The 24,258-nt window shown below is 43.0% G+C and overlaps 1 long non-coding RNA gene across 1 annotated transcript; it reads left to right on the forward strand.

Annotated features, from left to right (window-relative positions):
* Positions 1–13,853: 13,853 nt before the first annotated feature.
* Positions 13,854–23,924, forward strand: LOC124097612 (uncharacterized). The gene is made up of 4 exons (XR_006853297.2): positions 13,854–13,995; positions 21,042–21,168; positions 21,650–21,832; positions 22,792–23,924. It is a non-coding gene; the product is annotated as an uncharacterized LOC124097612 (long non-coding RNA).
* The last annotated feature ends 334 nt before the right edge of the window (positions 23,925–24,258 follow it).

Here is a 24,258-nt window from a genome sequence, read left to right on the forward strand (position 1 = left end):
CTTCCTTCCTTCCTTTCTTCCTTCTTTCCTTCCTTCCTCCCTCCCTCTCTTACTCTTTCTTTCTTTTCCTTCCTTCCTTCCTTCCTTTCTTTTCCTTTCTTTCCTGTACTTTACTACTGAGCCACATCCTCAGCCCTTTTTATTTTATGTTGGGTATGGTTTGCCAAATGGACCAGAAACATGGGAAAAGAGGCTCAATGGTATGAGTAAACAGTTCAAATGTCAGGTTAAAACCCACAACGAGAGAATATTGCATGCTCATTGAATTAGGCAAGGTTTTTAAAAATACGATAATGTCTATACTTGGAGATGATGTAGAAAAGCAAGAACTCTTAAACGCTGAGGATAGAAGTGGTTATTAGAACGAGACTTTGGAAAACAATTTAGCATTATCTAATAAGATTGAACATGTGCATACCTTATGATACAGCAATTCTACCTCTGGGCATATTCTATCCTCCATAAGTATCCAAAATGGATGCCCAAAGTCTCTTATTTAAAATGGCACACTTTTAGATTTATAAAATTACATATTTCCCACACACATCCTCCTATGTACTTTAAATCCTGTGTAAATTACTTACAATACAGAATAAAATGTACATGCTATGAATATACTTGCTATAGTATTGCTTAGAGAATAATAAGGGGAAAAAAATCTGTGCATGTTTAGTAAAGACCCAACTATCATAGGCCTGACACAGAGTACATGAAGTAGATACAGGCAAACAATTATCCATAGGTGCTGGAGATTGAGCATCTGGGAGGTGGCAGGAGGCTCTGGCAGAATGCATCTATGTATCACTTTATTTGCATGGATTTAGTATAGTGCTTGGTGGGGGCAAATTGGTTTTCTGGATTTAAAAAATTCAATCTGTATTTGGTTGAATCTGCAGATGTAGACATCTGCAGATGTGGAGGGCTGACTGTCCTCTGAAGGAGCTCTTGATCACGTATAGCAGATGCCTGCAGAAGAATGTTCATAGAAGCATCATGGATAACAGCAAAAACTGGAACTAACCCAAATGCCCATCAACGGTAGGATGTATTTGAAAAGTGGGATATGTGAATAAAATGGACTTACCATGGTCACAGGCATCAACATGAATGGATATAAAAACACTGCTGGCAGCCTCCTGTGTTGCTGACTGGAAATGTAAGTTGTGCAGCCACTTTGGAAAACAGGTCCACAGGTTCACAAAAAGTTAAATGTAGAGTTATCATATGGCTTGGCAATTCCACTCCTGGGTATTCTCCAAGAGGATCAAAACATACATATGCAAGAAACTGCACATGAATATCCAAAGAAGTATTATTCAAAAGTGAAAATAATGCAAATATTCAATAGTAGAAGAATGAATAAACAAATATGTAGCATATCCATACAACAAAATATTAGTCAGCCATAAAAATGAATAAAGTTCTGATACATGGTCAATATGGATGGACCTGGAAAACATGTTAAATGAAACATAGGAAAGGCTCTGTATCATATGATTCCATTTTTATGAAGAAGAGGCAAGTCCAAAGACACAGAAAGTAGATTAGTGGTTGCCAGGGATGAGGATAAGCAGAGATTGGGGAATGACATAAAGGAGTGTGGTGAAAGTGCTTCTGTTTGGGTAATGAGAATGTTCTGGTATTAAATGCTGGTGATGGTTGCACAGCTTTGCAAATATACGAAAAACCATTGTGCTGTGTGAATTCTATCTTAATAAAACTGTTATTTGAAAATAAGTGTAATGTTGATAACAAACACCACAGAAGAATATGTGAAGTGTGATTTCATTTATATAAAACTCAAAAATAGAAAAAGACAAATGATGCATTTCATTGCTGAGGGACAGCTGCATGTGTGAATGAATATAAAGAAAAGCGAGGGAGCAATTAATACCATCTTTGGGGTAAAGTGGTTACCTCTATGTACATAAAGAGAACCTAGCTCTCTATCTGTATATATACATGCTCATTTGTTTACATTTTCTAACTTCTAAAAATAAAATCCCTTTTTTATAAATTTCTTTTTTTTTTGGCTCCCATTTTTCATCAGTTGTCACCCCTCCATCTGCTTCCTTTCTTCCACATATTTGTTGACATCTTCAAACTGCTGACAACGTTTCCACTGGATTCTTTATTCCTGGAGTTAGTACATTTTAATCCTTCATTAATACTTAGAGGGATCTATTAAGGGAGAGGAGAAATGTGTTTAGCAAATCTGTCACTTTCAATTAGAAGTTAAGTTACATTGGATGTACAGTCTTGTATGGCACACACTTGTAATCCCAGCAACTTCGAAGGCTGGCACAGTAGGATTGCAAGTTTGAGGCCAGCCTCAGCAACTTAGCAAGACCCTCAGCAATTTAGGAGACCCTGTCTCAAAATTAAAAAATAAAAAAGGACTGAAGATGTAGCTCAGTGGTAAAGCATCCCAGTACCAAATAATAAATAAATACATGCATACATAAATAAAAGTAATAAGAACAAGAACTAATGTTTATTGAATATTAACTGAGGGTTAGTCACTGTTCTAAGACCATTGCATGTATTATTTTGTTAATCTTCACAACAACCCTCTGAGACAAGTGCTCTTATATTTTTTTATTTTATAGATAAAGAAATTGAGACACAGAATGGTAAATAACCTGCCTGAGATCTCAAAGATAAGCACTTCGTGGAATCAGGATGTAAATGCAGTCAGTCTGAATCTAGGAGCTATGTCCGTAAGCATCGAGTGGAATATATATTGGGAAGAAAGAGCCATCCAACCTGAAGATCTTCTCAGCAATGGTGGTGGGTGAAAGAGTACAAAACCTGGACCAAACTGAAGAGCAAACATTAACTCAGAATGAAAATTTAAAAGCAGCCTTGCTCTTCCTCAGGAGAAGGATAGACACGGATAAAACCAACTGTATTTAACAGGAATGATTTTTTTTTCTCCAAAGTCAGGCAGCCGCTATGAATGCTTCCTCTCTGAATGTCTCCTACTTCTTCCCAATGATGCTCCCAGACCTATTTTGCTTGAATGTTCCTATCAGTGGGGATAGCCAACTGCCCAATTGCCCTCCTCCATAAGAGCATCCAATGATTCACATGTCCTAACTCTGTGTCAGAAACAGCCACCAACTCAGCATTGACCCCAACTTTTCTGAAGACTCTTCTTAAAACCCTACAGCGGGAACCCAAGGCTTACAAAAGATGTTTTGCCACCTCTTCCTCCTCCTCCTTCTTCAAATTTAACCCAGGGGTGATTTACCCCAACCCTATTTATTTATTTTGAGACAAGGTCTCACTAATTTTCTGAGGCCAGACTTGAACTTGAGATCCTCCTGTCTCAGCCTCCCAAGTCACTGGGATTACAGGCATGCCCTACACTGTGCCTCCTTTCTCCTATTAACGCCATTCCACTGTTCCTCTAGAGTGCCCTCCCTCACTGAGTCAATTAATCCAAATTTGTCACACAACAGGTTTGTGCTGGTGGTCTTTGTTAGATTCTTCTTCTCCTTCTCCTTCTCCTTCTCCTTCTTCTTCTTCCTCCTATGACTTTTCTTACAAGGTGGAATATTTCAATGAGAATCCTGGGCAGAGAGGAGGCCTTGAACAAGAGATCATGGGACCCAGAAGGCACATATACTTTTGTACTCTCCTTTCACCTGGAGTCTGAGCACTGAATCCTTCTAGGAATCTTCTTCATTTTAGGCAGTGATTTTAGTGTTAATTGGGGCAGTTGCAACTGCCATTTTTGACCTGATAATCACCTCTACCCACTTCCCTTTGAAACACCTGCTCTTTTACTGACGTGGAGCTTCAGAACAAGTGTGTCTCAGCTGAGAGAGAGGGTGGCAGAGTCCTTAGGAGCAGTGCAAAGTCCCTAACTGAGTGCAGCTTAACTTCCAGAGGAGCTGAGCTTCTGTCCCAGCCTCTACTACTTTGGGGTTGGGGGCAGGAAGACAAAGTGGGGGTGGGAAACTGGGGTCCTGCTTGTTGGAGACTGTTTTTCTGAACTCTAATTGAGGGTTCTCAGTGCTATCACATCCCTGGATAAGTGACTATGGACATAAGCTATCATCACATCATTAAACTTAGAGGGGTCTATTAAGGGAGAGGAGAAATGTATTTATCAAATCTGTCATTTTCAATTAGAAGTTAGGTTTTACATTTAAAATAAAGATAAGTTGCCAGGCTTGGATGGCACACATCTGTAATCCCAGCAACTTCGAAGACTGACGCAGGAGGATTGCAAGTTTGAGGCCAGCCTCAGCAATTTAGCAAGATGTTTTGCTATTTTATTCAATGAACATTGTTACAAATACCCTTATCAGTTGGTATTTATTTTTGGCTTTTCTAAGAATGTTCACCTTGTCTTCTCTCCCCTGAGGCGCACACAATAGCAGTTCGCAGTTGAACAAACCAAAGCCCAGAGAAGTTGTGTGTTTGCCCATGGAGGTGACTGAGTCAAGGTGTCCCCAAGTCTCTTGACCCCGACAGAGAGCCACTGCTGTTCCTCACACCAGCAAAGAATATTGTGGTGAATGTTGAGGAGCCATTGGACTCTGGGGTGTTTAAGCTGCGGATGTGCCCAGAGTTTAGACCCTTGGGTCTTCGTGGGTGGAACTAGAGGAACTGGAAACTGGTTCCTATTTCCACATCTGTAGCTTTAACCTACCTATTAATCTCTCCTCCAGAAGCTACCCAGCCCAAACCAGAGAATGTAGCCATGCTTGAGCACAGTGAGGTAAGCAGAGGTTGGGCTGCTGCCAGCTGTCTGGGCTGGAAGGGTGGAGGAGGGCCCTGCCTCTGCTCTGGCCTCCTAAGGGTGATTATGGGCAAGAATGTGGAGAGGCCACTCTGAGCCAGGCCGGGTGAGTCTTTGCCTTGGAACCATCCCTGAACAGACAGGTTCAAACCAGTTTGTGGCTTAGCCTGCACTTCAGAATGGGGTGGAGGTTGCTCCCCCACCCCTCACTGTCCCACTAGAAGGAAGAGTGTGGGTAGGACGGGAGGCAGTGGGTTGGGACAGCCTTGAGCTGGGAGGAGGGGAACTCAGGATGGAGGGCACTTGCACTGTGCTGAGCGCAGGGCCCTGAAGTCAGCTTTCAGGCCGTGGGCGCTGTGGGGTCTTCACTGGGGGAGTTCCAGATACCAGTTTTCTTTAACTCCATCCTCTTCTCCTGAGTCCACCCTTGCTCTTTCAGCTGTTCTTTCAACAGTAGCCAGAGTGAGCTTCTAGAAATACAAACCTGATCTTGTCACTTCTTTGGCCTAAGGTCCCCAGTGCCCCCCCCCCACACACACACTGTGCATCAACTTCAGCTTCCTCAGCATGGCCAGCAATGTTGTAGGTGCAGCCCACTTTCAGCCCCACCTCGCCTCCCCCACTGCAGGCCAAGTTGAGCCCAAGTTCCTGAAAAGTCCCTGTGCTTTCTCACCTTGGACTTTTACACCCCACTCCCCGAAGCTTCCCCTCTCTTTCCCCACTGTATTATTCAGCTTCTTTAGGTCTTTTTCAGAGCTGCCTATCCTGACACGGTACCCCAGACTAGGTCTCCTGATAGATGCTCATAATATTCCTTACTTTCCCTTGATTGTAATTAATTGCAATATGATTAAAAATGATTGCTATTTATTTAGCATCTACCACATCCATTTGCTGGACTGAACTCTCTCCTGGAGGACAAGCATATTGTAGTTCTACTCACTATAATATTTTCATTACTATATATGAGTGAGTCAGTCAGATTCAATTTAGAAAGTATTTATTGAAGACCGAATACTCAGATTCAGCCAAGGCACCTCTATGTGTCCAGCATGGTGCAGCTTCATATAAGTTTTTAATTTGTTTAGTTTAGTTTCCTCAAACTTCATGCTAGAATTTGGCATTCCAGGACAAAATCATCACATTGGGATTAGTAGGATCAGATGAGCTCATGTGTGTCGTAAAGCACAGGCCTGACATTTAGTAGTACTCAATAAGTATTTATTCAATGAACAAAAGCAACCTTCTAATGAAGAAGTTAAGTGATTGCTTTTACAGCTGAGAAACACGAGTCATATAGCTCCTAGGTGTTGGGTCAAGGATTTAGACCTGAAGTCATGGGTTCCAATCTCATCCTGTGTTCCAGTCACCTCTGCTGGCCTGGTTGGAACTCAGAGAGGTAAGAGAGCTTGGTCTGCCTTCAAGGAATAGACAGAAGAGTTGACAAGAAAAAGATGGACACAGAGGAAACAACCTGAAGACATGGTGGCCTCTGATTTCATGCCAAGGAAATTGATATGAACAGTAAGTGAACCTGGAAATCAGAGAAGGAAAAAAACCACATAATGGTCAGGGAAGCCTCTGGGGATGCAGAGGTGGGAAAAAGCATCGCAGGAAGAGGAGAGCAGAGAGCAGAAAGGGGGAATCAGTGTTAGTGGGTGTCCCACCACCAGACCAAGCATGTTCCTGAATAGCAGGAGAGGAAGCACAGAGGTGCTGCAGGAGCTGAGGGCCCTGCGTGGCACACAGAGAAGCCACTGGATTTGGCAATGGAGAATCATTTGAGACTTGCAATCAAGGGAGCATTCTAGTGTGAGAGTAATTGTTCAGGGAAGATCAGTCTGGGCGTATGGTGCACGATGAACCCTAGGAAAGAGGAAAGAAGAGAGAAAGGCAGGGCAGAGAGAAGAGGGAAGAAGAATGGTAAGATAAGGAAAAAAGCAATCATTGCTGTCTATGTAACAGGCCTTTCTAAAAGATACCTCATTCATTCTTCTTATCAACATCAAATTGCATGTATTATTATTCCCGTTTAGCACCTAAAAATCTGGAGTTTAAAGAAATGAAGTTATTTGCTCAGGGTTACTTACCCAGACAGGAACCAGAACTAATGCTTACGTGTTTTACCTCCAGCTCCAGCAAGTTTTCCCAATATTACCAGGTGTATCCAAAAGGGAGCTTAGTTAGGAGGTGATTGAAGCAGCATAGAGGTCTGAGCATAGTGGTTTTGAGTAAAGAAAGAGAGTATTTGGAGCTAAGCTGAGTGTGCCCATCTCTGGGGTCTGGTGGGCATGCCGAAGTGGGCACCACTCTAACAAGACCTCTAACAAGGTAGGCAACAGTAAATGGGCAATCCCAGGAGAAGTGTCTGGTGTGGAGCCACATGGAGTGTTGAATCTAAAGCAAAGTCTCAGGAGATGCAGTAAGAGCTAGGGAATGGTCTAGATGGAGTCAGGCAAGTGGGGTGCTAGTCCTGGAAGTACCACTTTGGGATTTTGGGTCAGTCATTTAATTTGGGGGGCATCAGCTTCCTCATCTGTAAAAATAAAATTTTAAATCTCATCTTCTGCATTTTGAGACTATGACTGGTCATGTTTGATTATGGATAAATGCTGGGCTGGGGAAAAGATGGTTGTCATCAGAGAGCAGGATGATGGTGGGTAGGTTGACCAGTCTGATGGAGGAGCAGAGCTGGTGGGGGTCTTTCTTCAGCCAGGATCATAGGACACTCTGGCTGAGCAACTGCACTCGTGATATTCATTAACCATTCCTCTCTCTGATTTTATCATTTCCAGTTCATTCCTTGCTCATTTATTAACTTCCAGGCCAAGCATGTACTCAATTTACGTCACCATGCAGAGCAATTCTTAATCCAATCTTTAAAACACCCTTCCTTTAACTTTTCCTCTTCACTGGATATCAAAAGAGGAAGTCAAATAAATCTACTGTGTTTTTTTGGCAAAAAGTGAATTGCCTACATCCAAAAATCAAGACGTATTAATATGCTCCCTTCACAATTTCCTCAGCCCATTTCCCTCCTTCACTGAATTCACTATCTGTGGCATGGTTATGTCCCAAATTATGGGTGTGGCTCATCAGATTCCATTGTAAAAAGAAGAAAAAAGAAACAAAACCACTTTCCTTGTGAGTTAACTTTAAAATGTGATGTATCTTATATGTTATAATTTACTTTTCACACACAAAAAATTCATTAGTGGGGCTGAGTATTTTCATTTATTTGTGCTAAAGCTTCTAAAGAAATTTTAAGTGCCAGGGTCTTGCTCAAGTGGGTTTACGATTCTTACAAAACAAAATGACCACAACATATTAGCATGTACCAGATCCACTCCAGTAGCCTAAGGCAGAAGTGTCCTTGGGGGATATCTCTCCCTACAGACATGCTTGCTGGGGTCTTTCATATATTTTGTGGGGGTCAATATTGGGGATTGAAACCAGGGTTCATGTAGCTCAGGGTGCTTTACCACTGAGCTACATCTGCAGCACTTTTATTTATTTACTTATTTTTTTAATTTTTAAGACAGGGTTTCTTTAAGTTACCTAGGCTGGTCTTGCAATCCTCCTGCCTCAGCCTCCTGAGTCACTGGGATTACAGATGTGTACCACTGCCCCCAGTTTTATACCTTTAGCTCACTGCCTTACTTGTGCACAGCTGCTCAGCCTTGACACTTTGGTGGGACTGTCAGTCCCCTGGAGAACAGAGCCATAGTGGCCACTGTGGAAAGGGTCCCAGGAAAAGGATCAGGCCCATGATTCAAAGAAACAGAGAGAGAAGAGGCAGAGAAGTTGAAGCACTGAGGGTTGGTGGAGAGACAGAATAGCAGAATGCACAGAAGAGGCCAGAGGAAGGTCTAAAGGGACACCACCATGGCCCAGAGAGGACAGTTTTAATTTAGTAAAAATGAAACAGCCCGGCATGGTGGCACATACCTATCAGCAGCTCTTGGAGACTGAGACATGAAGATTGCTAGTTCAAAGCCAGCCTCAGCAATTTAGTGAGGCCCTAAGCAATTTAGTGAGATCCTGTCTCAAAGTAAAAAATAAAAATAAGGCTGGGGATGTGGCTCAGTGTACAAGTGCCCCTGGGTTCAATCCCCAGCATGCGCGCGGGTAGACACACACACACACACACACACACACACACACACATACACACACACGAGCATTCTAAACACCCTTGACTCTTTCCCATCACTCAGCTCAGCTGTGTTTCGCTCAATTTGTTTGGGATGTTCTCTGCTCCCTAAGGGTGAGAATTGGAAGGAGATGGTGAAAAATCTGGACCATCCCTGGGATAACCAGGGTTTGGACAAGTGCTTATGAGTAAAATCACTACTCCCTCTCATATGCTAGGAATTGAATATGCACAGGTACATGATCATCCAACATGCACTTACTAAGCTATAAGGTGTCTAGCACCATGCTGGAAGCTGGAGGAAAGGAGAATCAAAGAATAATGAACGCAGTTTCCTGGTTTTCTATGACAAAGCTGCAGAAGTACTAACTGGGACTCCTGCCAGCCAAGCCAATCTCTGGCTGGACTTGGATAAGGAATTTGAGCTTCAAAGACTTTCTGTTTCATGACTCCTGTCTTTGATTTTGCATTCTTATAATTTTCTACAAAAACTCTCTAGAAATAATTCCAGCCTTGGCTCAGCTAAACCCAGGAAGAAACAGGTACTTTATACCTGCTCTGATCCCCATGGGGGGCAGGATAGGTGGAGGCAGGCATGGGGGGATGGTGGCACCCCAGCAGACCAGTAGAGGAGTCAAGTGAGGATCTGGGATTGCTCACCTTGCTGGCCTGGGGTCTTTCTTTCCCTATGCCTCCTGTGTTTACCACTGTCCCTCTGGTCCAATGGCTGACAGTAGCCCAGAGGACTGGAACTGGGCACAACTTTAAAAGCCAAGTGGTCTCTTGGCCTTCTGCGAAGCCTTTCCTCTCCTCAGCAACACAAGGCTGTCATCTTCTTTCTGAGATGGGCAAGAACCCTGGCACATGGCACCAACCCAATCTGCCCACTCCCCTGTATCTTGTCTCCTCATCAGGCTGCAGTCTCTTGGGAGCACCTGCCATGTCCCTTCTTCACATTCAGCCCTACGGGATAGGGGACACGAAGTTACCTGCCAGCCTCAAATCCTGCTGAAAGCATGGTTGAGCCAGAGTAGAACCCTCTTCTGGCCCAGCCTTGTGGAGCCCCTGTTTATTCCCTTCACCCCTCTGTTCACTCACTCTCCTACTCCCTTCCCTCTTCAGTCAGGGAGAGGGCTAAAAGGAACCCTTCCTCCTCCTCAGCTGATGCTTCATTTTCTTCTCCCTGCCCCAGGTATCAGGTCTCATTGACCCTCTTCTTCCTTCATTCCCAAGGGCCAGAGTCCTTGATTCTTTGCATCCAGAGTGGAGGGGAGCCATGCAAGTCCCAACACCAAAGAGCCAAGAAAGGGGCGAGTCCATGTGTTCCTATATGACTCCACTTTGAATTTCCCACTCCAGCCCTTGCATGCTTTTGTTTCCAGCGGTTCTTGCTCGGACGTACACAACTTTAGCTCTAAGGCTTCCTCTCCACCCCTGTTGGTAAACTCCAAGGCACCCAAATGACTGCTAATTGGCAAGCATACTCTCTCCCCCTTCCAAAGACCATTTTTGAACACCTGTTCCTAAATCAAAGTGACTTTTGGCTGACCATTTCCTGCTGAAGTCCTGTGGCACATCTCTCCTTCACTGAGTTGGAAGGGAATATAGGTGTATGCTAACTGTGCTCTGGAGGATTTTCTTCCACATGGGCTCTAATGACACTCTGGGTGCAGCATTGCTGTTAAGGGCCCAGAATTGGCCCTGCTGACTTCCCTATGAGGAGGTGGATCTCTCCTGGAGACAGGGTTCTGGCTAACCCAAGAATATCCTAGGTGGGCAGGTGCATACAACAGGAGCGAAAAGGAAGGGAAGCTTGCTCTGAAGCTTTCAGAAGGGTTCCAGAGCCCTCAGGGAAGGTGATTGTTGAATAGTGTGAGGTGTACCCTGCAGGCTCCACACTGGGGCTGGCCCCCTCATTGCTGTGCCCCTTGCCAGCTCTCCCCAGACCCTGCATGGAGGTCTCCTCCCCTCATTCTCAGCATACTGTGCCCCACCTCTCAAGCAAGCCAGTTGATCTTTCCCAGCACTACCATTTTCCTGTGAGCTGCTCAGCCTCTCTCCTACCTTTTAGCTTAAGAACTAAAGCCCACCATGGAACTGATTATTCAGAGAAAATTGGGAATCTTGTAAAATTGCTATTCTAGAATTATCTAGATCATGGGCTCAGGAACTCTAATTGAGGCAAGCTCTTGATCCTACATATGTGTTCGGATCTCCAGTGTCCATGCAAGTCCTTATTTTCTCTTCACTAGCTCACCTGGCCCCAGCCCCACCTCTTTCAGAGTCATGTACAAAACTGCTGGGTGTGAAAGGACTTTATCTGAGGGCATTAACAGAAAGCCTGATAAGAGGTGAAAATCTAAATAACACCCTCATTCTCCAACCACATTCTTTCAACAGGATAAGGGGTCCCTTCCTCACCACAGCTACCTGCCCTTGCTTTCCCTGAATGGAATCCAAGCTCATATGCGAGACAGGAAGAGTGTGCCAAGGTCAGGGTCCTGTCAAAGGGCCTTTTGTCTCCTGAGTTAAACATTAGCTTGTTGTTCCTTCCTGCCCAGACCCTTCCAGAGGTGGGAGGCCTCAAAGAGTCTCCAGTTTCAGTTTGTGCCCTCTGAATGCACTGGTGCAGAAAGAAGAAAGGGGGTCCACCTCTAAGGACAGACCCATAGGATGCGTTTGCTCAGGGCTTCCTGTCTAAGGCATGAGGGGTTTTTACATCTCTTGCTTCTTCTCTTCTAGAATGAAGCCAATTAAAGAAATCTTTTCCCTTGCTACTCAAGTTGATCTCTTTATTTTTCAAAAGGGAGTTGACCTTCCTTTGCTCAGCCCCATCAACACTCCATCCCTCATCCCTCCAGCGACTAAGCACCCTGGACTAAGCACCCTGGATTGTTCTCATTCGCCCTCCTCAGCTTCCCGGGGCACTTTTCCCATGTGGGCTCCCATCTCCGGGTCAGGTTACTTTCCAAGGACATATCTGTGTCTCCCCCATTTGCTCAGGAGCTCTGTTCATTCTACTCAAAGTCAGAGTACAACACACCCTGTTCTTTAAATGTTTGTCAAACACTGATTCTAGCCACACCTCTCCCAAGGATAGTGTTTGAAAGGCCTGTGTGGAGGAGATACTAAATCAGGAGGGAAAAAAAAGGGGGGGGGGAGAGTTCCTAAAGAAGGTATTGGGGTGGGGGTCTCCCAGCGCTGGGAAGGAGTTCTCTCCCTCTCCTCTCCCTCTCTCTCTCTCGGGACTGGACATAAGCAGCGCTAGACCAACATCCAAACCTTCAAGTTTGTCTTGACTACAGCAGCTGGTACAAAACAAGCTTCGTTGGATTGCTCCAAGCCTTAATGGTATTGCCTATTCCGGTAAGGGCAAAGGGTTTTTGAACTGAGTTAATACTCTCTTCTCCCCACCGCCCCGCCCCACATCCCCAACTCCCAGCCTGTGTTCTCCTGCGCAGGCTCAGAGTCATTTGGCACTGATTTCACCTAGAAAGGAGCTAGCCCAGCGGGAGGCCCTCCACGCCCCGCACTCCAAGCAGCTCCTTCCTCCACACCCCGCCATGTCTACTAGCAACTTCGTCACATCCTCAGCATTTCTCTCGGTACTCCTTCCACCTCCTGCCCCAGTTGAAACGTATGTCCACAGCCTCCCACCCCATGGCAAGGGCCTGGGGTGACACTGGAGGCAGGGATAGCACTTCCTGACCCCAGACCCTTTCCACAGCATGGCTTTTCTACCTCATCAGCATAGGACACTCCTCAGTGCTTTGAGGGTACATCTAAAACTTGTCTTTGAGTATCCTTCAAGTACTGACATCTCCTTCAGGTACTGTCAGGATGCTGGAAGGTTCTGGAAATGAGCAAGGAGGGCTGAAAGAGCTGTGGATTTCTATTAGTTATATAGAAAATGAGGGAATTTCTGGGAACAATTTTTTTCTTCTGGGGATGTTATGATTTGGTAGCTATAAATGTTGAGTGAGGGGGCCTCAGTCAAAGTACCAGAGATGGAGATAACAAGGACTCCCTTAGACATGAATGCACCTGACCTTCCTTTGCTTGTATCTTCTAAATCCTGAAAAACATACAGGTGGCCTCTGATCTCATTTGGGACTTCAGTATCAACATCCATTTTTTGCTGGGTGGGGGGGCGGTCATCGTTCCAAATTAACTATTTCTTATCTCTAACCACCATGACTATTCTAAACCTTTTATCTTATCAAGCTCCATACCCTGACCCTACCTCCCTTGCTCTCAGTCTCCAAATTAAGAGAAAAATGTGATCCATTAAGAGGAAGCACCCTCCACCCAAAAGGTTGTCCCCAACCCCTACCACATGTTTCCTCTTCTCTCCTGGCCTCAAGGAGAAGGTGATGACCCTTTTCCCAAGAATTCATTTTTGTTCACTTGGCTCCTAGCATATGATCATGCTCAAATCTTATTCCATCCTAAAGCAAATGATAAAAACCCCTCCTGGGCCCTTAGTTATCTTTTGTCAATATCCTTTACTTGTTTGGTCCCTTTCTAGCTAAGTTTAAAGTTATACTCACTGTCTCCGCTACTATCGACTCCACAGTCTGCTAAAGTTAGGTTTCCACATTTAATCCTCCACTGAGATTGCTTTTACTGAGATTACTAGTGACCCCTTAATTCCCAAATTCCATGGATATATTTAAGTCATCATATTTGATGTGCCTTCAGTATTTGAAACAGTTGATCATGTCCCTCTGTCCTCTTCTGCAAAGCCTTTTCCCCCTTAGCTTTCAAAATATCTCTCTCCTGTATTTCATAAGAGTCCTTTCATATATTTATTAAGCAAATATTTGCTGAGTGCTTGCTATGTGCAAGAACTCTTCCACAAGATGGACAAAGTCCTTACGCTCATGAAGTTTGCAGTTTGATTGAGGGAAAGAGAAAGTAAATAAAACAAGCAAACCAATAAACAAGAAGAGATTAGATAGTGGTGAGTGCATGCAGAGAATTCAAGGTTTATGCTGTGAAGAAAAAGAGTGGAATTTCCCTTAGATTGAGCATGCAGAAAGGTCTCTCTGAAGGTCTGAGACTTGAAGGATGAGAAGGAGCTAACTAGGTAAAGATGATGGGAAGGGAATTTCAGTAGAAGGAATAGTCAAGGCGGAATCCCAAAGCTGGGACAACTTTATTGTGCTTTGAGGGACAAGTGGGAGAAGGGGGCACAGGAGGGAGTCCCAGGGCCCAAGAGGAGAAGCTGGCAAATGAGACGAACAAGGAGCACACAAATACCCAGGAGCCAAGAGGAGTCAGCATCTCAAAAATGGGGAGTTGTCCACTGTGTCAAACACTGCTGAGGGCAAAGAGGACGATTGGATCTGTTAGCATAGGCATCACGGATGATTTTGAAAGCGTAGTCTGGGGGAATGGAGGGAATAGATGCATGTTTCAAAGAAGGAGGAAAAATAAGGTTGAGGTGAGAAAGGAGAAGTTGTGACTATTTCAAGGAACATTTTCAGAAGAGGAACAGAGAGATGGCCAGAGCTCTAGAGCAGGATTGTCCAGCACCACAACCACCAGCCACAACTTAAATGAACCAAAATGAAGCAAAGTTAAAAATTCAGTTCCTTCATCACACTGGCCACATTTCAAAGGCTTGATAGCTACCGGTAACTAGTGGCTACTTACCTGGGCAGAGCAGATTCAGCATGTTCTTATCTTTGCAGAAAGATCTATTGAACAACCATGCTCTCAAGAAAATGGGGTTAAGAAAGGTTTTAAGTTTTTTTGTTTGGTTTGTTTATTGTTTATTTTTCATTGTGAGCGATATCAGACTTGGTTGTGAAATTGGAGTTCAGACTTCTCCAAGAACTTCTCTTTCTTTTCCTCCTTAAGATGTCTTAAACTGTTCTCTTCTACCTCTGAAGACACTAAAGTGTGGTCCTGCAGAGTTGGGGCAAGGAGGTCCTCCACCTCCCGTGAGGAGCTTACTTTACACAATCCCAGGTCCTGGATAGAGACAATGCTGTTGGTACATTTGCTCTACCAAACCTAACTACCAAGAAGACCACAGGCAGGTCCCAATATGAGTTGGGCATATGAAAAAAAAAATTTTAAAGGTGTACCTGAGACTCAGTGAATAGGAAGTGTCCTTTCTATAGCTTAAAACTTCTGTTTGAGCTATAAAAACGATGGACATTTGTGGCACACTGCACCCCCATTAAATCGCTCATTCATTCAACAAGTGTTCATTGAGTGCTTACTGCATGCTGAGCACTGTGCAATGTGTGTGGCATACAATGAGACCTGGTCTCCAAAACCCTGGAGTGTAGCTTATGGAAAAACACATGTGAATGACATAATTATCACAAATGCTCTTTGGAGAAGAGATTAATTCTATGAACTGAAGCAGTAACTACTGCACAGATGGGGAGAGGTGGAATACTACAGTGATGAACTAGGGCTGCCTTTGTCAGAATCTAGAAATGTTGGAGTCCATGCTTAATATTTTGGTCTGCAGCTGGTGCAGCTCACTGGCATGCACAAGGCACTGGGTTTTATACCCAGCACTGAAAAAAAATTTTTTTCCCTGTCTATATCCTTAGAACAGTGGGGAATTCAGATTTGGGGAAAAAATAATATTTTCATTTTGCAATAATTTTGGAACTTACTGAATGTTGCCAAAATAGTACGAAGAGTTCCCACATAATCTTTACCCATCTTTCCCAAATTCTTGCATGTCACACTTATCAAAATTTGCTGGGAGCCATTAGCCAAGTAAGTATGACAATTTCCTTGCCAGCGTACCCCATGTTGCAGTGACATTGAATGTACTTGACCTTGCTCAAGGACCAAGGCAGATTAGGGTGTTCCCGGTTTTAAGATAATCTTGTTTAGGGCGTTCCCAGTTTAGGTTCCAGGTTTAAGGTTTAAGATTATTCCTGCTGGGAATAGGGCGTATCCTGCTGCCTGAGTTCCCCTTGAGTTCTCACGGGATTCAGACAGTATATTTTGGAGATAGAAGCCCAGTGGAGGTGAATTTGGGAGAGAAGGTGGATTTGGGAAGAGAACGTGGATTTCCCCAGAACGTGATTGTAGATGGCTGGTGTGAGTTCGGGAATAAAGAGTTGCTGTTTGAATCTACAAGCTGTGTGGTGGCTCGTGATCGTGTGCCCAGCCAGACTGCGGCATTTGTGCCCAGCCAGACTGCGGCATTTGGTGGCCCGTACGGGGAACTTCTAAAGCTTGGAGGTAAGTGAAATTGCTCACCCCTGAGGGAAGGCGAGAGAATGGGTGATCAATTCAAAAAACAATGTGTTCCTGTTTTGATTTATTTTGTTTTTATTTCAAGTTGCCTGTTCCTAGAACTTTCTCAGGCAAACTGGGGAAAATGGTTGACTCAAGGTTTGAAGTTGTTCGCCTCCGAGCAAGAGAAATTGTTAGAGGAAGAAGGCACCCCAGTAAGACCAAGAACAATTAGGGCATATGTTGATACAATACAAAAATGTAGCCCATGGCTTTTTAAAGACAAGTTATTAAGTATATCAATGGGACCATCATGGTATCCTGTAGAAGGATTTTTCTTCAACAAGAAAGAGATGGCTAGTTCTGTTTACTACACTTGTCTAAGATCTTGGTTTTTACAGACATCTGATTAATTTACAAAGCTAAAGTGTTAAAATATCAGCCACTAAATATGAAATCAAGTACTCTTTACTTATTAAGTTCCATAAGGTAATATATTTAAACATTATGTGTGTTTTCATAAATTGGTAAATGGAAAAAGGTTTAATATTGCTTTGTGTCTGTGTCTTTGCTAAAACAAGGTTACTAAGTGTTAAGATTCTATCATGTGTAATTTATATACAAAGTAAAAAAATTTTCAGTTGGGTTTCAATTATAGTATTGTAGTATAAAAAACATGAAAGTCTTTCATCTTATTAAAGTGGAGTAATCTGTCTAAATCAGAAATTTTATGAGTTGTTTCAAAATGTGAATTTATAAAAAGGGTTAACGGTTAAAAAAGAGATAGAAAAAGATTCAAGATGTGGAAATATATTTTAATATAAAAGGTTAAAGGAAAAAGAAATGTTTCTAGATGAGATAATCTCTGTGTGGTAAAGTAAAAAGTTGTAAATGCCATTTAAAAAGAATTTGAGGAAACTAGACTTACTTTAAAAGCTTGAGAAAGGAAGAAAGAAGAAAAAGGTATTTGTACATGGCAGATTGAGACAAAGCTTCTCAATGGAGTTAAAAAAAGAAGCCTTTGGTTGAAGGGCAGCCATGTAAACTAACATTGAAGCGATTTAAACAAAATCTAAGCCTCTTTTAAAAGAGTGAAGCTGTAGGTGATGAAAAAGTACATTTAAAAGTACAGTATAGATGATAAGTAAAAGGCTTTAAAAGGTTAAATTGAAGATGGTTAAAATGCCTTCATGATGGAGGAAAGAAGCTTAATCTTAAAGGCATTACTTTAAAAAAAATCGGAAGATAATAGGATAAAAGATATTTAGATAAAGAAGATTAAAAATTTAAAGTGAAAAACTTTAAAGATAGAAGTATAGAAAGTTAAAAAGAATAAAGATAAAGAAGATGTAGAAAGATAAAAAATGTAGGAAGACAAGAATTTTAAACCCACAAAATAGGAAGAAAAAAAAAACTAGGAGGAAATTAAGCAACTAAGGGTAAATATACAAACCTTAGAAAAAAACTAGAAGATAGAAATAAGATAAAAAATGGTTGAAAATATCAAGTAAGGTATTACAGATAGAAAATGCAAAAAGCTAAGACAACTATTAGATACAGACATATACTTATTAAAGCAAAAAAGAGGGAATTGGAAAGGGGTATATATCCCCCAAAGATAAACTTAAAATAACGCCTTTTACTCTAAACTTTTTAAATTTGGATTCATCAGGACTTAGTGCTGCGGAAAGGCATATGTATCCAAAAAATGTACATAAGCCTAAAGTACTTTGGAAAGATATTCTAACAGGACAATGCAAAGGTCCTGACCCAGTGATTGTCTGGAGTCGGGGGTCTGTTTGTGTTTTTCCACAGGGAGAACAGCAGCCCATTTGGATTCCAGAGAGATTAACTAAAACAGTTTCTACAGATGGAAAAGAAGATGATTTGACTCAAATCCATAACAGCTGATATCCAGAGCTCCAGCTTGGCCATTCTTACATCTGCGACAGTGATTAACCAGTGATGTAATTTTTATTTCCTTGCCAGTGCACCCCATGTTAGTTGTGGTAGTGCTGACATATCTTTGCTGATGGTGTCACCAGTGATGCAATTTTTCCCAAGGAGCCGTCAATTGGCTTGGTGTCGTGGCATTTCTGTATCCTCCTCCCTTCTGCTAGTGATGGTCTAAAATTTGGGGGCCAATGGCTTATGCTGGACCGGTAGTCAGTGACGGGTATGATCCAATTGCAGTGGTATCAACCTAAGACAGGAGGCTGACGCCTAAAGGTCAGTTTTCCGATGACGGGTAAGAACCATATGTTGAATTGGACAACCTACCAGGCACGGTCCTTAAGCCACATTAACCTCACTCCCCCACTGGCACCAAGGCCAAATTTGGGGGCCAACAGAGGTGAGGCAAAGAACCTCACCCCCCCACTGGTGCATAGACCTATCCACAAGTATGGCTGTATGCTGGACCGGTAGTCAGTGACGGGTATGATTCAATTGCAGTGGTATCAACCTAAGACAGGAGGCTGACGCCTAAAGGTCAGTTTTCCGATGACGGGTAAGAACCATATGTTGAATTGGACAACCTACCAGGCACGGTCCTTAAGCCACATTGCTTGTTGTTTAATTAATCAGAAGGGGGGAGATGCTGGGAGCCATTAGCCAAGTAAGTATGACAATTTCCTTGCCAGCGTACCCCATGTTGCAGTGACATTGAATGTACTTGACCTTGCTCAAGGACCAAGGCAGATTAGGGTGTTCCCGGTTTTAAGATAATCTTGTTTAGGGCGTTCCCAGTTTAGGTTCCAGGTTTAAGGTTTAAGATTATTCCTGCTGGGAATAGGGCGTATCCTGCTGCCTGAGTTCCCCTTGAGTTCTCACGGGATTCAGACAGTATATTTTGGAGATAGAAGCCCAGTGGAGGTGAATTTGGGAGAGAAGGTGGATTTGGGAAGAGAACGTGGATTTCCCCAGAACGTGATTGTAGATGGCTGGTGTGAGTTCGGGAATAAAGAGTTGCTGTTTGAATCTACAAGCTGTGTGGTGGCTCGTGATCGTGTGCCCAGCCAGACTGCGGCATTTGTGCCCAGCCAGACTGCGGCAAAAATTAAATTGGAATGTCCTTTTCTGGTGCAAGATCCAACCCAGGATGCTACTTTGCATTTAACTGTCCTCTCCAATGTGTGATTATTCCTCAAGGCTTTCTTTATCTTTTAAGACCCCCATTTTTTAAAGAACCAACTCTTAGTGTTTATCTGTTGTTTCCTCATATTTAAGGTCAGGCTGTGCAGTTTTGGAAAGAAATTCACTGAAGCAATTTTACGCACTGTAATAGGAGGTACATGATGTCCATATGGGTTGTAATTGGCGATGTTAACTTTGGTCACTTGGTCCAACTGTGTCTGCCAGGTTTGTTTCATTACAAAAGTTCCATTTTTCCCTCTGTAATAAATAAGAATTTTGTAGAGAGAGAGATTTTGAGACGATGCCAACATCTCATCATATTTTCTTCTGTTCATTTCAATGTCCATTCATAATCTTGCCTGCAATGATTATTACTGTGATGCTTGCCAAACTGTGATCCTTCTATCTCTGTCATTCATTCTGCCTTTATTGGAATTGTTTTGTACAGAATAACTATTGCTTCTCCCTGATTTAGTTATTTATTCAATTATTTATTTACATCAGTATGGAACCATGAATATTTATTTTCATTCCAAGGAGTATAATCCGTAACTGCCAGTTATCTCACTGATCAGCTTCTCCCTTATTTGACCAAGAGAACTTTGTGTTGGTTTTTATGTCCTTTTGAAATGTTGTCATTATTTTTTGAGTATTTTCTTACTTTTAGGTATCACAAGATATTTCAGGCCTATCTTGTCTTTTTCTGGGCTGGCCACGTAATTCTCCAAAGACTTCTAGTTTCTTTTTGTAGAAAATGCTATTGAAAATCAAGGCCTGTGTACCAGGTATGCTCATTCCTTCTGGGGTTTCGTTACCCCCAGACTCTCTCAGAAAGAGGACAGAGCTAGGAAAGAAAAGTACAGATATACATACACACCAGTATCTTTGTCCATGTTTATCTATCAATCATCTAACTGTCTATTACCTAACTAACCATTGAGTTCATATAGATAGATGTCTCTGATTCCAGTTCAGTATTAGAGGGTTCAGTCCAGTCTCCACTTTTGAATTTATAACTCTCTTCCCCTAAAGTAATAAATCTAGTTCTCTTTGTCCATGACAGAGTTGCTTACTTATTCTTGTAATACTCATAATGTGGTTTTAGAATTGTTGAACTGTACATGTGGAAACATTTATGAAATAGAATGTCTTTTTTTTAAAGCATGCATTTAAAATATGTTTTTTTCCCCCTCCAAATTACTTAAATTTGCTCTTTTCTTTCCCACCCCCTTTGGTATGATGATGTCATTCACTATTTTCTTTTTTTTTTTTTTTAATTCTTTTTTGTAGTACTGAGGATTAAACCCAGGAGTGCTCTAGCATTGAGCTATATCCACAGTCCTTATTTTGTTTTTGTTTTTGTTTTGAAATAGGGTCTTGCTAGATTGGCCAGAGTTTGGCCTTGAATTTGGGATCCTCCTGCTTCAGCCTCCAGATTCACTGAGATTACAGGCATATGCCAATGGTGTCCGGCTGATGACATTCATTCTTAACACAGGTTGATTTGTTACTCTCTGGATTCCCCTTCTCCTTATACGCACATGTCAGGTAGTTGTTTGCTTATTTACTTATTTAATGAGTATGCAAAACATTACTAGGGCTTTCAGATTTGAACCATATAAAAAGGTACACACAGGTAGTTCTCCCTGATCCCTTCTCTCTATGCCCACCCCCGACCCCCCACTTTCTTCCCACTGCTTCCCTTCTCCTCCATTGTAGGGAACTGATCACATTTGGTTTTGGTTTACTCCCATATTTTTTTTCTCATATCCCCTTTTCTTACAGGAAAGGTAATGCACTATAGATGCAAATATCCTTGTGGTTGCTGGGTGGAGACAGAAATGGAAGCAGGCTGAGGTGATGTGAAGAGAACAATCATCTGGGAGAGAGAGAGACTGGGAGAAGTCCGGAGGTAACATTTACATGACTTGATGGACTGACTACTTTGGTGAACCCATGCAGGTCCCCCACGGGGGTCTGTGTTTGGACTAAGGGTACGAGACACTTTTTGCGCATCGAGCAGACAGCTGAGGAATAGAGCACAGAGGGAAGATTTGATGAGAAATTTCCCCAATAGAGAACATTGTTCTGGCCTTCTGGACGTTAGGTCTGGAGAGGAGGGTGCAACAGCCCCGGTGGCTGTCCCAGCACCATGAGGCAGAACAGCGACAAAACCTGGGCAGCTATTCTGACCTCTTCTTGGACAGAAGTGAACAGAGCAGACACTTGGCAGGGCAGGGGACCAACTGGATGTTGCTCCTTCCCAGGCAGCTGGGTCAGAAGCACAGGATGGTTCCTGACTCCCTAGAAGGCAGAGGTTGGAGCTCTAACGGTGCCAAAAGGCTAATGATGCTGTATTTGAACTAACTGCAAACAAATGATATCTTCCTTAGCCCACAAAGACCCACCTGGGGCCTCTGCTGATACAGAGGAGTCTGTGTCTAAAGGATGGGGCAGGAGAGTCACTGAGAGGAGATGACAAACATCTTTCCACACCCAAGGAGCTGGCCTCTCAGAATCTGCCCAACCATTCAGGAAGAGCATGATGGGAGCTGGAGGAGGTGTGGACGCCACAGGTAATTTGTGTCACAGCTCCCTGCCCCCTTTCAAGAATGACAGTGAGGAGGTACTGCTGTTTCCACTCAGTCAACTGTATTCATGTATGAGGAATTTTTGGAAAAGTCTCTTGGGCCAAGGCTCAGATGATAAAGGGTTTCAAGTGTGGGTGAAGGTGAGAAGGATTTCCTGGTTGTGGGACAAGTTGGCATGGAAAGAGAGAAGAAAGGAAGGGCAGTGTAGGGGAGCCATGTCGTTGTGACAGGTCCCTTGGCATCCCCCATCCCAACCTTCAGTAAAAAACTCAGAAAACAACAAAATACTGTTAAGTCACTTCATTTCCCAAGTGACTCAGTCAAAGGCCTGGGCTTTGAATCTGGAGGGATAGTGAGGGGGTTGTTGTGGGGAGGTCCTAATGCAGCACACACAGATGTAGATAGTACAGAATTGGGTGGAGGTGGGCTGCAGGAGGGTCTGCAAATTGGAGGAACACTCCACTGTTTCAGCTTGAGGAATTAGGTGCAGGCTATGATTAATGTAGTCCTCATATGGGGGTGGGGAGTCGGAGTCTAAATTACATATGTAGTTGATAGCAACATTAATAACTATTATTACTGAGCAGTGTGCTAAGTGTTTTTATACATAGATTATCTACTTTGTTTCTATTCTTGGAACAACTGCATGGGGTGTTTATATAGGATATGAGGTGTCCCCCCAAAGCTCCTGTTAATGCAGGCCTATTCAGAGGTGAAATGATTAGATTATGAGAGCTGTAACCTAATCAGTCCATCCTAGTTTGAATGGACTGACTGGGTTGCAATCCTAGGCAGGTGAGGTATGGCTGGAGGAAGAAGGTCATTGGGCGCATGCTTTGGAAGGGTGCATCTTCCCTATAACCCCTTCCCATCCATCCATCCATCCATCTATCTATCTATCTACCTATCTCTCCCTCTCTATCTCTCCTTCCTGACCCTATCAGGAGCTGAACCCTTCGTTCACTGGGCCCTTCCTTCACTGTTCTGTCTCACCTTGAGCCTGGAGGAATGGAGTCGGCTGTCTATGGACTGAGACCTCTGAAACCGTGAGCCCCAAATACACTTTTACTCCTTTAAGTTGTTCTTGTCAGGTGAATTGGTCACAGTGACAAAACTGACTAAAACAAGTATTATTATTGTCTTACTTTATAGGGTTTCATCCTGTTATAATTTAAGTTCATTTTTCCTCCATTTAAAAAAATAAATAGTCAGATGTCACTATAGGTCTGTAGTAACTACAGCTCTCAGGGAGGTTTGCAAGTTTGAAGCCAGCCTCAGCAACTTAGTGAGGTCCTGTCTCAAAATAAAATAAAAAGGGCTGGGGACATAGCTCAGTGGAAGAGCACCTTTCTAGCACGCACAAGGCCCTGGGTTCAATTGCCAGTACCAAAAAATGAAATAAAATATAATAAACAATAATCATTGAACAGCATATAGTTCCCTGAACTATTCAGAAAAAGAATATAAATGAAGAACAAAGAAATAACTGGGAAAGGAACTAAGGTACAGAGACCTTGGAAACCTGCCTCCCAAGCCTATGCTCTTGGCTACTCCACGTTCTCAATCTTTCTCCTGTCTCCTTTTATCTGTCCATCATCCATCCATCCATCCATACATACATACATACATTTTAGTCAGCTATTTTGCCACTGTGACCAAAAGACCCAACCAGAACAATTGTAGAGGAGGAAAAGTTTATTTAAGGGCTCACAGTTTCAGAAGTCTCAATCTATAGACAGTGGAGTCCATTCCTCTAGGTTCAAGGTGAGGCTGAACATCATGGCAGAACAATGTGGAAGAGGGAAGCAGCTCACATCATGATAATCAGAAAGCGGAGAGAGCATCCACTCGCCAGATACAAATATATACCCAAAGCCACACCCCAATTCCCACCTCCTCCAGCCACACCCTACCCACTTCAGTTACCACTCAGTTAATTCCTATCAGGGGATTAAATCACTGATTGGGTTAAGACTCTTACAGTCCAATCATTTCTCCTCTGAGCCTTCTTGCACTGTCTCACATGTGAGCTTTTGTCTCATATCCAAACCATAACACCATCAGTCCATCCATCCATCCATCCATTTTTCTCTTTAAGTGGGGGCTTGAGTTGCATTATAAAACATAAGCTTTCTTAGACTGGATTGTGGTTATTTTGGGCAGGGTGTTGATCTTCCTAATTGACTTATTTAGACTCATGAAACATACATTCCAGGGATGTCATGGATCTAGGAGATAGTCCATTCCAAGCCCCCCCATTTTATGAGTGACATGAAATCATCTACTAGAGTTCACCTGGTCTGCAGCTCTGCCTGGATACCATTGTGTTTCATACAGTTTTGAACTCAGGATCCAGAGCAAGTGGTGAACAGGGACAACGATTCAACTAGGTAATGAGCAAGAGAGAGTAA

The sequence above is a fragment of the Marmota monax genome, unplaced genomic scaffold (assembly GCF_021218885.2).
Source record: "Marmota monax isolate L192 unplaced genomic scaffold, Marmota_monax_Labrador192_F-V1.1 WCK01_AAM20220418_F8-fsc00105, whole genome shotgun sequence".
Taxonomy (NCBI): Eukaryota; Metazoa; Chordata; class Mammalia; order Rodentia; family Sciuridae; genus Marmota; species Marmota monax.